Source organism: Trichechus manatus, unplaced genomic scaffold (genome assembly GCF_000243295.1).
Source record: "Trichechus manatus latirostris isolate Lorelei unplaced genomic scaffold, TriManLat1.0 scaffold00157, whole genome shotgun sequence".
In the NCBI taxonomy this organism is placed as follows: Eukaryota; Metazoa; Chordata; class Mammalia; order Sirenia; family Trichechidae; genus Trichechus; species Trichechus manatus.
This window is the reverse complement of record NW_004444093.1, coordinates 2,038,739-2,051,757: the sequence shown is the minus strand read 5'-3', so window position 1 is coordinate 2,051,757 and position 13,019 is coordinate 2,038,739. Positions and strand designations below refer to the sequence as shown.

Below are 13,019 nucleotides of genomic sequence, written 5' to 3'. Positions count from 1 at the left end.
TGTTCTGTTAATTGCTTTATTGCTTGCTGTATTAACTATAAAATAAACTCCTGGGACTTAAGCGGGGGTTGACTCCTCAGAGTGACCCTCCTGGCCCTGCTTCTCTGTAAGAGTTGTGGCATTGGTTACTGTCTTCGCCGTCCCGACTAATAGTCGCCACTGCGACAGCGTTGTAGTTCCCTGGTCTCTTGTGCTTGAAGAAGTGGTGTTCAGCACCAGCTACTCCTGCAGCTGGGAGGCCTGGGGCATGGTAGCAGGGGCTTCCTCAGGCAGGAGGCAGAGAGCCTCGGTGGGAGACTGTCTCTGCTCTGTCCTGAGCCACTGGCTCGTAGGCCATTCTCCAGCTGAGCTCTGAGTTCTGGGCTCTCCCCCATACCTGGATTCCAGCAGAGCCCAGACTTGATTTCTGCCCTCCTGTCACCCAGCCCCAGCCCACAGTACATAGCAGTCAGCTCCAGAAAGATGTGAATGGCAGTGGCTCATTGCATAGGAGTGGTAATGGAAAGAGGTTGTGCAGAAATGGCCACAGGACGCAATCAGCTACCAGCTTCTCCATCAGATGGACTTAGAGTGTTGTGTGGATGCAAGGAATTGTGGGATGGCTGGAGACATCTGGAATTCAGAAGAATTAGCTGGCATTGCCATGCACCGTGGGGTATCAGAGTCAACGTTAAGTCCTGTCCTAATAACACCACATGCAGTAAATTGAGGAGGGGGCTGGAGGGTTCTGGCACTATCAGCATCACCACAACAGTGGGTCTTCACTGTGGTGTGGCCATTCACTCCAGCAGCAGCGGTTGGATCTGGTTTGCAGCTTTGCCAAGACTTCCAGACTTCCTTCACCCTGAGGGACATCAGCACCATCCACCTGGTGTCTCCCTCAGACGTCTGGTCCCAGGGCCACAGGGCCCTCCTTGGAGTTCCAGAGGCATCAACACCTGCTGAGGAGCACCCTCCTCAGATGTCCAAGTTCCAGCTCCAGGGACCCTCCTCCAGCATCTAGCTTTTGATAATACCAATTTCCTCCCTTGGTGTCCCAGCCCTTGGGGTGGTAGCTCCTTGCTGCAGTGGCTGCCTCCATGAAAATCTGGGTTATCTCTGCTTTTTTAGAATTTGTAACCTGGTCACCAGTTACCAGTTGCTGTGGAGTTGATTCTGATTCATGAAGACCCCTGTGTGTCACAATAGAACTGCTCCATAGGGTTTTTAATGGCTATAATCTTATAGAAGTAGATCGCCAGGCCTTTCTTCCAAGGTGCCTCTGGGTGGACTCCAACCTCTAACCTTTTGGTTAGCAGCCGAGTACCTACACTGTTTGTACACCTAGGACTCCTGATTACCAATTCTTTATATGAACTTCTGTTGAAATAGCTGGTGTGGGTTCCCTTTCCTGGCTAGACCCCGGCTAACATAAATGCATATGTGTGACAATGTATACTTCTACTGTTTTCTGTTGTTATGAAGCTGTCCTTGTCAGCCAGAAGTCCTTGCCAAAAGCTGTCTTTTATGTTTCCTAGAGTTCAAAGAATGTTACTATGTGCAATCATCCGTAACTCTACTTGGTTTTTTAATATTTTACTGCCCTGGTAATACTGATATGTTGACTTATTATCTGTGAGGTTACTGTGGTTACTGTGATGAGGGTTACTAGGACATGCTTTTTTCTCCATACATATGGCAGTGTAATAGAACCAGCAACTCTTGGTTCCTCACCTGAAGTTTTCAGAACATTTATTATTTTTAAAATACGATAACATTGGCTGATTTTCAAATGATTTGTTTTTCTTCATCTTATTAATTTTCAGGAGCTCTTTATATAGAGTCGATTTTAGACTGCTGTTGGTTATATATGCTGTCCCTGAGGCAAAGCAATGTCTGTGCAGAACCCCTCCTGGAGCCAGAGACGAGAGACTGGAGCAGGACTCAGAAGATGAATGGGGACAGGAAACAGAATGAATCTTTATTGCTAATTACCTGGCCCTCACCAGCTAGCCCTCAGGGGATCCCAGCCCCCTCAGGGGATCATGGCAATACAGAGCAACATACTTGGATGGGCCTCTAGCGAGGACACTGGGGCAGTCTTTTTGGCTACCTGTTTCAGGTTGCTCAGGATGGGGCCATGGGCCTTCTGCCACAGCTCAGCACCCAGGAAAGCCTCCACTTGCTCATACCATTAGGCCAGTTGTGGCCGCCTCTGAAACAGGTTATAGCTGAGAGCCACGGGCTGCAGGGTCACGGATGGGAGAGTGGTGGGGTCCTGAGGTCTCCATGCTGGCAGGACACAGTCACCTCCCCGGCCCCCATCTGAGCCCAGGGAGGCATGATTGGCCTCAGGGCTGCAGCCAGATGTGACCGCCTGCCCTGGCCTTCCGTCCTGGTGGGAGGCAGGTGAGGGCTCCAGCTCCACTCCAACCATAACGAGCTAAGATTCCAGGCAAGCCCGTGGCTCTCTCTGGGCCTCAGTGTTTCTGTCTAATGCAGGTAGCAAGGGGAGGGAGGCTGCCCACAGCCACTGCCCAACTGGCCGAGATGGCACACCTGCATCAGCTCCTCCAGTGCCATGATGTCAGCCAGGGTCACCTGATGGCTGGCAAGGAAGGGCTTGTCCCCCAGGAACTTGTCCTCCATCTGCTACAGTGCCTGGTCCATTGAGGTCTGATTGCACTGCACCTTCTCCTCGGGCACCTGGGCCCCAATGAGTGGTGCTATCACCTGAGGGTGGTAGAGGGTGGCTCAGCCTGTGGCCCTTGCACTTCCTGATCCCAATGCTCACCAACCCCCAGAGAAGGCTCCTAACCCAGGTCCACATCAGCATATTAAAGGTGCCCTGATGCAGTCCTTGTGAAACTCCAGGTACTCTCCCGGATGCGGATGCAGGTGCAGGCCTGCAGGTCGGGGGGAGGAGGGTGTTACCAGTCGACCTCCATCTGGTACTTGAGCTCAGGTAGATCAAGATGGCCACAATGGGGCAGGTGCAAGGCTGTGGGGGCCTTAATCCCGGCCTTGCTCCTGTCCCCTCCTGCCTCCCCCACCCCCAGCACCCTGGGCACTGCCTCCTGTTCTCCCTTCATTGCTCCCTCCCAAAGCTGACCCTTTTCTCTTTTGTCTCAGACACTAGGCCAGGCCCTCTGCTTTGCACTATTCAGAACCTCAACTCTGTGACAACCGAACAGGCAGCCTGTGGAATACAGATTCTTCCTCTTTTTTGCACTGAGGCTCAGAGTAGTTAAGTAACTGGCCCGATGCGGCACAGCTCAGAAGGGACTCCCAGGGCCCATGGAGCCAGTCCTGTGTCTGGCGAGCCCACTGTGGGTGCTCAGCCAAGCTGCCCTTGTGGCTCAATGTGTGAGCCAGAGGTCAGCAAAGGGAGTGTGTCCTCAGTCTGCCATGGGTCCCCTTGGCCAGGTGCCCCACCATCACTCCTGCAGCCGCCTGACCTCTGTTCTCTTCCTGTTGGCGGCTGGGCCGACTCTGCGGGGCCTGAGGTGTTGGGAGGAGGCCCAGCTCAGCATCCATTTGTTGAACTTACTCTCGGCCCAACATCAGTCATATGTCCCCTCGTCCTCTCTCCTAATGCCCTGTTGCTCTGGGGCAGGGGAAGGCCTGGCACCAGAAAAGGAGACTGGAGACGAGAGAGGGGCAGGGACAGGCCACACCACCCGTCACCTTGGACTTGCCCTAGGCTGTCCCCTTGCTGCCCTTGTGTTCTGGGAGGGCCCAAGGCCAGCAGGAGTACTGTGAGCCAGGAGGGCTGGGGATCAGGAGTGGTGGGGAGGAGGGCACCTTTCGGCTAAGACGAAGTCGCCATCCTTGAGAGCGGGCACTTTATGCAGGCTGTTAACCCGGAAGAACTCCTCGCTCATGTGCTGCCCTAGGAGGGTGGGGTCACGAAAGGTGGCAGGGCACAAGCAGCACCTCCTCTGCCCTCCCTCCCCTCCAGGGTTGGGGTGGGAGGGCTCAGTTCACCCACCCTAGTTTGGGCCTCCTTGGTTGGGCCTCCTAGCCTGAGCATGGTGGTGGCTGCCCACCCTGCCACTTCTTGGGGTGGCAGAGTGGTGTTGGAGACAGTCAGGAGGCGTGGAGGGTGGGTGAAGAGAAATTATTCCCTCAGCACTGGGTTGGCACAAAAGGTTTTCTCTCAGCTGGTAACCAATAGGTTGGCAGTTGGAATCCACATAGTGGTGCCTTGGAAAAAATGCCTGGCAATCTGCTTCCCCAAAGATTACAGTTAAGGAAGAGGTATGAGGCAGTTCTACTCTGTCACACATGGGGTCGCCATGAGTCAGAATCAACTTGAAGGCACAAAACAACAACAGGGGTAGGTGAGTGGAGGAAAGGCAAGGAGAATGGCTCAGTCTGAATTCTCTGACAACATGGTATCTCCCCAAAGTCTTCGTAGATTTTTGAATTTACATACACTTTCAAGGCAGGAACTCTGGCAGTGCTTGGACTGTTGTTCCCCACCTCATAGATCAAAAGGTTCATGATCCTCTTTGTCAGAGGAGAGAACTAAGGGCCAGAGAGGTGACTGCGCAGGGCCACACAGCTGGGGTCACCTCCAGTGGTGCTGGGGAAGGAAAGCAGGGGACCTTGAGGAACTGTGGTATCGAGGGGTACGCTGGGAGGAGGAGGTTATGGGGGAACCATGAGGTTGAGGGGACTTACGGAGAAGGGGGTTGTGGGGTAGCTTAGGAGATAATATCGGAGCCATTATTCCCTGTCCTAAAAAGTGACCCAGCTGGAGCTGGACTCACAAGGACTCACAAGGACACATCAACTGAGGCCTGAAGTATAAAGACAATAGCTAGGATAATCTTGGAAAACATCTTTTAGGGAACTTTCACATAAACATATCATAAAACACAGCACAAAAGAGCCACATACTTTCCACTCTTATCTTTTTCTATTAGCATTTAATATATAGTAAGACTTGTTGGACCAATGAAGACGCTTCTGACTGTCGTTACTGAAACCTGTACCAATGATTGTTAAGAAAAACAATTCAAAATGTACGGTTACAGTTTCTAGCCAATCTGTGAAAAGGTGAAGTTTTCGATGATTTTGCCCATTTGTAATTTTAATATATGCTGATGACTCTGTAACATTCCTGGGGCTGGGGCAGATGCTGCTCTAGCAGCATGCTTGTCAGTTTTCCCACTCTTGTCTATGCTGTAATATTTCCTTGGACTCAGACAGACATGGCTCTAGTGGTATGCTTTCCGTTTTCCCACTTCTGTTTATTCTGTAATATTTCCTTGGACTGGGGCAGACATGGCTCTAGCAGCATTCTTGTCCTTTTTCCCACTTTTGCCTCTTGTGTAATATTCCTTGGATTCGGGCAGACATGGCTCTGGCTACAAGCTTGTTTGTATTCTGCTTTTGAGCCTTTAAATGAATGCTGAATAAAATTTTCTTTTTGCCTTACTAAACTTTGTGATGTTTTTACCCTAGAACAGGGGCGGCTGTAGGGTTGAGGGGTGCTCAAGGAGGAGGGACTGTGAAGGCACCGGGCTCACAGGCATGCGGGGAGCAGGCTGGTGCATCTTTCAGCACCTCCGTGGTACGTAGCTGGAAGGGGATGCAGTTCCTCCTGGCGAGGGTGTAGACAGCACGGCAGTGCTGGGACAGTAGGTCCACCGTAGACTCCAGGCCCTTGGTGGGGCGTGATGACAGAGTGGCGGCGGTGGTTGGCAGTAGCTGAGGCAACCACAGGGAAACCCATTGCCGTCCAGTCCATTCCGACTTATAGCAACCATATAGGGCCTATAGGACCCTATAGGACAGAGTAGAACTGCTCCATACAGTTTCCAAGGGGCGCCTGGTGGATTTGAAACGCCGACCTTTTGGTTAGCAGCCATAGCTCTTAACCACTATACCACCAGGCTTTCCAAGCGCAGGATGGCCCCTGGAAATGGAGAATCAGGCCCTGCCCCGGTCCCCGCCCCGGCCTCGCCCCTGATTCTCGGCCGGACCCGGACCTCTGTCCTCGCCACTTCCCGCTCAGGGTTTCTTCCTTGCGGCGCCCCCGGTACCAGCTCTGGACCAGTCCTTGCCCCACCCCAACCCCCGGCTCCGCCCAAGGTGCCTGCCCCATCCACGGACCTCGCCCGGGTCCCCGTCCCTGTTCCGCCCCGAGTGCACGGGGCTCGCGGGCTAAGAGCAGCAACTGTGTTTACCCCGAGAGCTTCGAGTGCAGACCTTCGGGGAGCACTGGCCTCCTGTCGAGGACATCCCAGAGAGTCTCCGGGGATCGCACCATCTCTGAAAACCCACTCTTCCCAAATCAAATATACGGTAGCGCCTGCTTTTCCAGCCGCTTCCTATCCCCAGCGAGAGGCAGGGTGGCCAGGAGGCGCTCAGGGAGGAGCCTCCCGCATTCCTGCCTTACCCTGGCCAGGACAAGCTTCGCACTGCCGTCCAGCCATGCTGGAGAGCCCCCAGTGTTCTGGGTCTCTGGACCTGAGAGGCGGCGGAAGGAGTAGGGAGTGGATGGGACACTTACCTCCTTGCTGCTTGCAGGTCAGTGGTCAGGCAGTCAGGCAGACCACAGCCCAGATCGCTGCTGGGCAGGAATGGCCCAGGAACCTCCCCTTCTCCCTTCCTTCCTCTCACCCTCCCCGACCCTGGACTTCAAATGGTAGTGGGCATCTTCCCCTGCGCCACGGCGATGGTCCAGGGCTGGGCACCCGGCTCTGGCTAAGTATCTCGGAGTAGCCCATCCCTCTGACCAGGGACCCCAAAGTGGTGGTGAATGGCAACCCTCCCCTGGGATTTTTGAAGTTGGAGTTCAGGGAGGCAAGCGGTCCTTCTAGCAGAGTAAATGTGTAAGTTGTGAGCTGGGGCCCTGTGGTCACTATTCGAGAGTTTACTGAGCAGGCCAGTCTGAGAGGATGAAGCTGGTGCAGAGAAAAGGGGAGTTGAGAGTCAGAGGAGAGATGCAAGTTCTGATCCGGTTTTCCCAGATGGCGGACTGCACCCCTCCCCTCCCACCATTGGACACATCCTCTGGGAAACTCCTCTTTGTGCCTAAACCAGTTGGCATTGAGCTTCTGTCGCTTCTAAGAAAAATAACTCTATCAAATGCAAAGAGGTCCCAGGAAAAGCCCAGGAGCCCTGGTAGGGTGAGGCTCATGTAGAAGGAAGTTAGAGAAGTAAATGGTCTAAGAAGAAATATATGTCCATGAAGGAGGTGGTGGGCGCCAGAAGAGCCTGAGACTTTCCTGACCTCAAAATCCCGCCAAGATGCAGCCTCCTGACCTTCCTTGGTTCTTAACCTCTACCCTTTCCCCACTATGCATTCCCCCTGGTGACCTCTATCTCCTTCTTCTGGGTGTAGACTTCAGTCTTAAGCCCCATGCCGAGAGACGATCATGAGCTTGACAGCCACCTGTGTGTTCCACAGGCCTCTCAAACTCTATCTGTGAAAACTGAAAACTGACAGCCCTTCCCCACCCTCCCAGCCCAGGTGCAGTGAAACTGGATTAGAATTTGTGACCTCCAGGACCATAAGAGAATAAATTTGTGTTTCTTTGAGTCACCAAGTTCGTGGTAATTTATTATAGCAGTCATAGGAAAATAATACAGATGTTGTAGCTGCAAATGTGGTGCTGCTGTAAAAAAATACCTAAACACGTGGAAGTGGCTTTTTAAATTGGTTAATGGACAGAGGCTGGAAGAATTTTAAGGCCCATGGTAGAAAAAGCCCAAATTGCCTTGCACAGACTGTTAGTAGAAGTTAAAGACTCTGCCAATGAGGGATCAGGAGAAAGTAAGGCACAAGCTACAGGAAGTCTATATTCCTTTGGAAAATACCTAAATTTTCATAATCAGGATGTTGGTAGAAATATAGACATTAAAGACCCTGCTGGTGAGGGTTTAGAAGGAAATGGGGACCATGATATTGGAACCTGGAGAAAAGGTGATTCTTGTTATGTAGTGGCAGAAAAGTTAGTTGAATTGTGTCTTACTGTTGTGTGAAAGGCAGAACTCATAAGTAATGAATTGGATATCAACTGAGGAGATAGTCATGCAAAGTGTTGAAGGTACAGCCTGGTTTCTTCTTGCTGCTTATAGTAAAATGCAAGAAGAAAGAAGAAAAATTGAGAAAAGTCCTGTTAAGTAAAAAGGAACCAGGACTTGATGATTTGGGAAGTTCTCAGCCTAGCCAGATTACAAAAGATGATAAAATTAGGAGATTTACTGTCAGAAAAGTCTGCTATAAAGAAAAATCCAAGAGTGTGACTGGACAACCTTCTGCTAGTGCTTCAGAAGGATAAAAAAGTGTAGGCTATTTATTCATACAGAGGATTCTTTGAAATTAAGCATGTGACCCTGGATGCCCTGAATCATTTCAGAAAAAGCCGGGAATAAAAATGGGATTATCCAGCAAAGATCCACTTGCCTAATGGAGTGAATATCCATGATATACATAGGAGATGTAGAAGATTTTTGAGAGTGTTATACCAACATAAACACTGCCAGCTTGGACGGAAAAGGACACAGAGAGAATGAAATGAAGTAAGGCTGTTGGACTTCCCAATTTCTAAGGCAGGAAACAGACTGATAAAACTACTCAGCTACAAAAATGTGCTACCTTTTAAGAAAAAGGAAAGATGACTCCAAGGGTGGAGACTTGCTCCCAGCAGGTGCAGCCTCAAGTCAAAGAGGATTATTCCCAGGCCTTGAAATCTGATGGAGTTTGTCCAATTGGGTTTCAGAATTGCTTGGGACCAGGTACTCCTTTCTTCCTTTCATCTTCTCCTCTTTGGAATGGGAATTTCTATAACTGTTATCCTGTGCCTTGCCCCACAATTGTCTTTTGGGATTAAATGACTTTTTTTCTAGTTTCACAAGTCCATGGACAGAGAGGAATTTATCCCCAGGATGTATCATCCCCAGAGTCTCACCCATACCTGATTTAGATGATGAAATTTGAGACTTTTGAGCTGAGGATATTTAGATGAGACTTTGAGTTGATGCTGTAATGGGTTGAGAATTTTGGGAAGTTGGGATGGGGTGAATGTATTTTGCATGTGGGATAGATGTGAACTTTAAAGGGCAAACAGTAGTAGGCTGAATAAGAGTCCCCGAAGATGCCTACGTCCTAATCCTTGCCCTGCCATCCTCCTCACCTCACCTTCCTTTCTCTTTCACCTGTGTCAGGCTCTAGATCACATCTGCAAAACTGATATAGTCCAGTGGGGATTTGTTTCCATGACAACTCTCCTGGGTTTGGCAGAGAAAGGTCATAGGATGCCTGGATGTCACCAAGCCTCACTTTTCCCCTCTGTGCAGGAGGGGTGGTGAACTTCAGGGGCCTGAACCCTCCAAGACCTGGACACTCCATCCACTGCCAACCCTGTGCTGTGCACTTGCTCACGTTCTGTGTAATGGAGGGTGATCTTCATTCCTTCATTGCTTTTGCAAGCAGGTTTTGAGCCTTACCCTGGCCCACCCTGGCCTGTGCTAACTCCAGGAGCTCAGAGATGGCCTAAGGCAGTCTCAGCCCTGGAGAAGCCCACTGGAGACACTAGAAATTCTGGAGGAAGGGGTGGGGCTAATGAGGACCCCTCGAAGACCTGGAACTCCCAGTGCTTCTCTCCTTGTGAGTTGCAATAAATCACTTTCATATGGCCTTACTAGCCATGGTCTTGTAACTCCCATTAAAGGACTGGCTGGGGCTATGCAAATAAAGTGTGTGGAACCCTTGCAGGGATTGGACAGTCTGCTAATGCAAATAAGATGCGTGGTACTCTTTCGGTGGTTGCTAATGCAAATAAGGTAGGTGCATGGAAGCCTTGTAAGGGATTGTTTACTTCATTTTGTTGCTGGGGGCAGGGGTGGCACGCCTTGACATTGATAAGGAGCTTGCTATATAATTATCTTCCTTGACAGGTTTTAGAGAGATACACAGAGAGACAGAAAGAAGTAGGAGTAGTAGCAGTGAAGACAGTGAGAGACCACTTGGCAGCAGCAAGAGGAATAGCAGCACAAGACGCCAGGAACCAAGAGACAGGTGTGAGATGGCTGTGATGGGGCTTGCCGACCCACAGAGCTGAGACAGGTAACACTTGCCTGAGCAGGTTCTGGTGACAGCAAGGCCCCAAGCAGAGCCGGGTGGCAATAGCCCAGAAGAAGCTGTCCTGATCAAACAACTATATCCTGAGTTGTTCCTGTTACTTCTGAGTTGATCCTGATCCTGAGTTGTAACCTGTTACTTCCCTAATAAACCCCATAATAGTAAGTACGGTTTGTCGGTTCTGTGAGACGTTGCAGAGAATTACTGAACCCAAAGATGGGGGGGGAGGGGAGAGTACTGAGGAGAGGGGAGTAGTTGAAGTTAAAGAGGATGGAGTGGCATGTCAGCTTGCAGAAGTTGGACCTTTGGGAATCTTTAACCTCCACCTCATAGGAACCAGCTTTGTGCTAATTCTTATAAAAGAAATTCACCTTGGCAGCCTCCCCGTGTACCTGGGCACAGCCCCTTCATAGGTGATAATATAGTTTCCTACAGCCCTGCAGTGGCCCTAGACTAGAGGACCAAGATTTGAGGATGAAGAAGACCGAGTCCTTACTGCAAGGAGCCCCACTCTAGTGGGGAAACTCAAGGACTTCAGAGGTAACAGGACAGGGTGGTAGTACTTCCCTTGGGGGAAGTCCACATCCTTCCTTCACCTTTGTACTCAACTGTCCAAATGCCACTTTAGCAGAGAGGCCTTCCCGGACCTCTCCGACACTCACCATCCTCTTATCCTGCTTTGTTTATCATCTTCAGACAATCATCACCAGAGCGTTTAAATATTCATCTCGTCATTTAGTGTTTGTCTCTCCCCATGCAAACATGCCTGTCTTAGTTACCTAGTGCTGCTGTAACAGAAATACCACAAGTGGGTGGCTTTAATGAACAGAAATTTAGTTGCTCACAGTTCAGGAGGCTAGAAGTCTGAATTCAGGGGACCAGCTCTAGGGGAAGGCTTTCTTTCTGATGACTCTGGGTGGGGAAATCTTTGTCTCAACTTCTGTAGTCCCAATGGTCCTCAGTTTCTTGGTGAGTTCCATGTGGCATCTTTCTTTCCTCCGTTTGTGTTTGCTCTGTGTTTGATGTGTTCTTTTTTACATCTCAAAAGTGCTTAGGTTTAAGATACACCCTACACGGATATGTCCTCATTATTATAAGAAAGAAAACACTATTCCCAAATGGGATTACATCCAAAGGTATAGGGGTTAGGACCCCAACACATATTTTGAGAGACACAATTCAATCCATAACAGTGTCCCAATGCCTGGGCCTGGGACACAGAAAATTCTCAGTAAATATTTGCTGAATGAAACAACTGGATGAATGGGGTGAACCTGCCAGGTCCTCATGGCTCTTCAGTGGACAGTGAGAACTTAATCCTGAATTTGGTCCCACTTCCTCCACCCTTCCCTTCACCTCCATGTTTGTGGGACAAACTGCAGGAGTCCCAGCACCATCTCTCGGAGGAAACATCACCTTTTCAGGAAGAAAGTTACTTCAGAAAGAGCTCCAGTTTTAAGGCTAGTGGGCAGGGAATTGGAGAGTACAGAAGGCAGAGCCCAGAAGAGGGGATGGATGTCAAGACCTCAGAGCCAAGGCCATGAGCTCTCCCCCTGTAGAAGTCTTGGCTTTATGTGGGGAGAGGGCCTCCATTTCTACTCCCCACACTGGGCAGCCTCTGTTCCTTGCTAACACCCGAAGTTCTACCTAGATGACTGGCTTCAGGCCACCTCCTGTGAGATCTTGCTTTATTTTTGGCCTCTGAAGATTTCCCTTCCTTTCCTGAGAGCTCAACTAAGCATTTAAAAGGATGCACATTTGGAGCATTTAATAGCTGGCAAGTGTCTGAATATTTAGTCCACCATTTTGCTGGAAGCATATGTCCTATGAATTATTGTCATATCAACTTTTAAAAACCTTTTTATTTTTGAAATAATTGTTGTTCACAGGAAGTTTCAAAGATAGTACAAAAAGATTCCATGCACCCTTTACCCAGTTTCCCTCAATGGTAACATCTTACAGAACTATAGCACATTACCAAAATCAAGCACAGTATTCTATGCTGGCTTATCCCATGTGTCTGTTGGTGTAACCACCATTTCAATGAAAGACATTGAATTATTCCACTATCATAAAACTCTACCTCAAGCTACCCCTTTATGGTCACAGACAACCCCTCCCCACCCACTCCTAACCTCTGGCAACCCTAATCTGGTCCCCATCACTCTAATTTTGTCATTTCGAGAATGACATGTAAATGGAATCATATAGTATGTGACTCCCCGTGTACCTTGCTTTTTTTTCATTCAGCAAAATTGTCTTGAGCTCCCTCCAAGTGATTGTGTGAATTAATAGTTTGTTTCTATTTGTTGCTCAGTAGTATTCCACAAATCAACTTTTTAACATCAAGAAAGCTACCCATAGCGCCTGTGAGCAACCATCTAAGATACTCCACTGGTGTCATCCGTTCGGGAACAAGGGAGAATGAAGAGAACAGGTTACAAGGAAAACATTAGTCTGAAGGACTAATGGACCACAGCTACCAAGTCCTGCAGCAGACTGAGTCCAGCACAGCTAGATGGTGGCCAGCTACCACCACTGACTGCTCTGACCAGGATCACAACAGAGGGTTCTGGACAGAGCTGGAGAAGGATGTAGACCAAAATTCTAACTCACAAAAAAAAGACCAGATTTACTGGCCTAAAGGAGACTGGAGAAACCTGGAGAGTATGGCCCCCGGACACCGTTTCAGCTCAGTGGTGAAGTAACTTCTGAGGTTCACCGTTCAGCTTGGGAGTGTACAGCCCCATAAAACCAAATGGGACTAATGAGGTACAGCAGTCCACGGACAAGGACCAGAAGGCAGAAAGGGACAAGGAAGCTGGTGATAGGGAACCCAAGGTTGAGTAAGGATAGTGTTGATGTGTTGTGAGATTGTTAGCCACAGTCATAGGGCAACATGTGTACTAACTGTTAAATGAGAAACTATTATGTTCTGTAA

The 13,019-nt window shown here is 49.6% G+C and overlaps 1 pseudogene; it reads right to left on the bottom strand.

The window, feature by feature from the left end:
- Positions 1-2,014: 2,014 nt before the first annotated feature.
- Positions 2,015-13,019, bottom strand: part of LOC101345150 (glutathione S-transferase theta-2-like) — a 62,082-nt pseudogene continuing 51,077 nt past the window's right edge.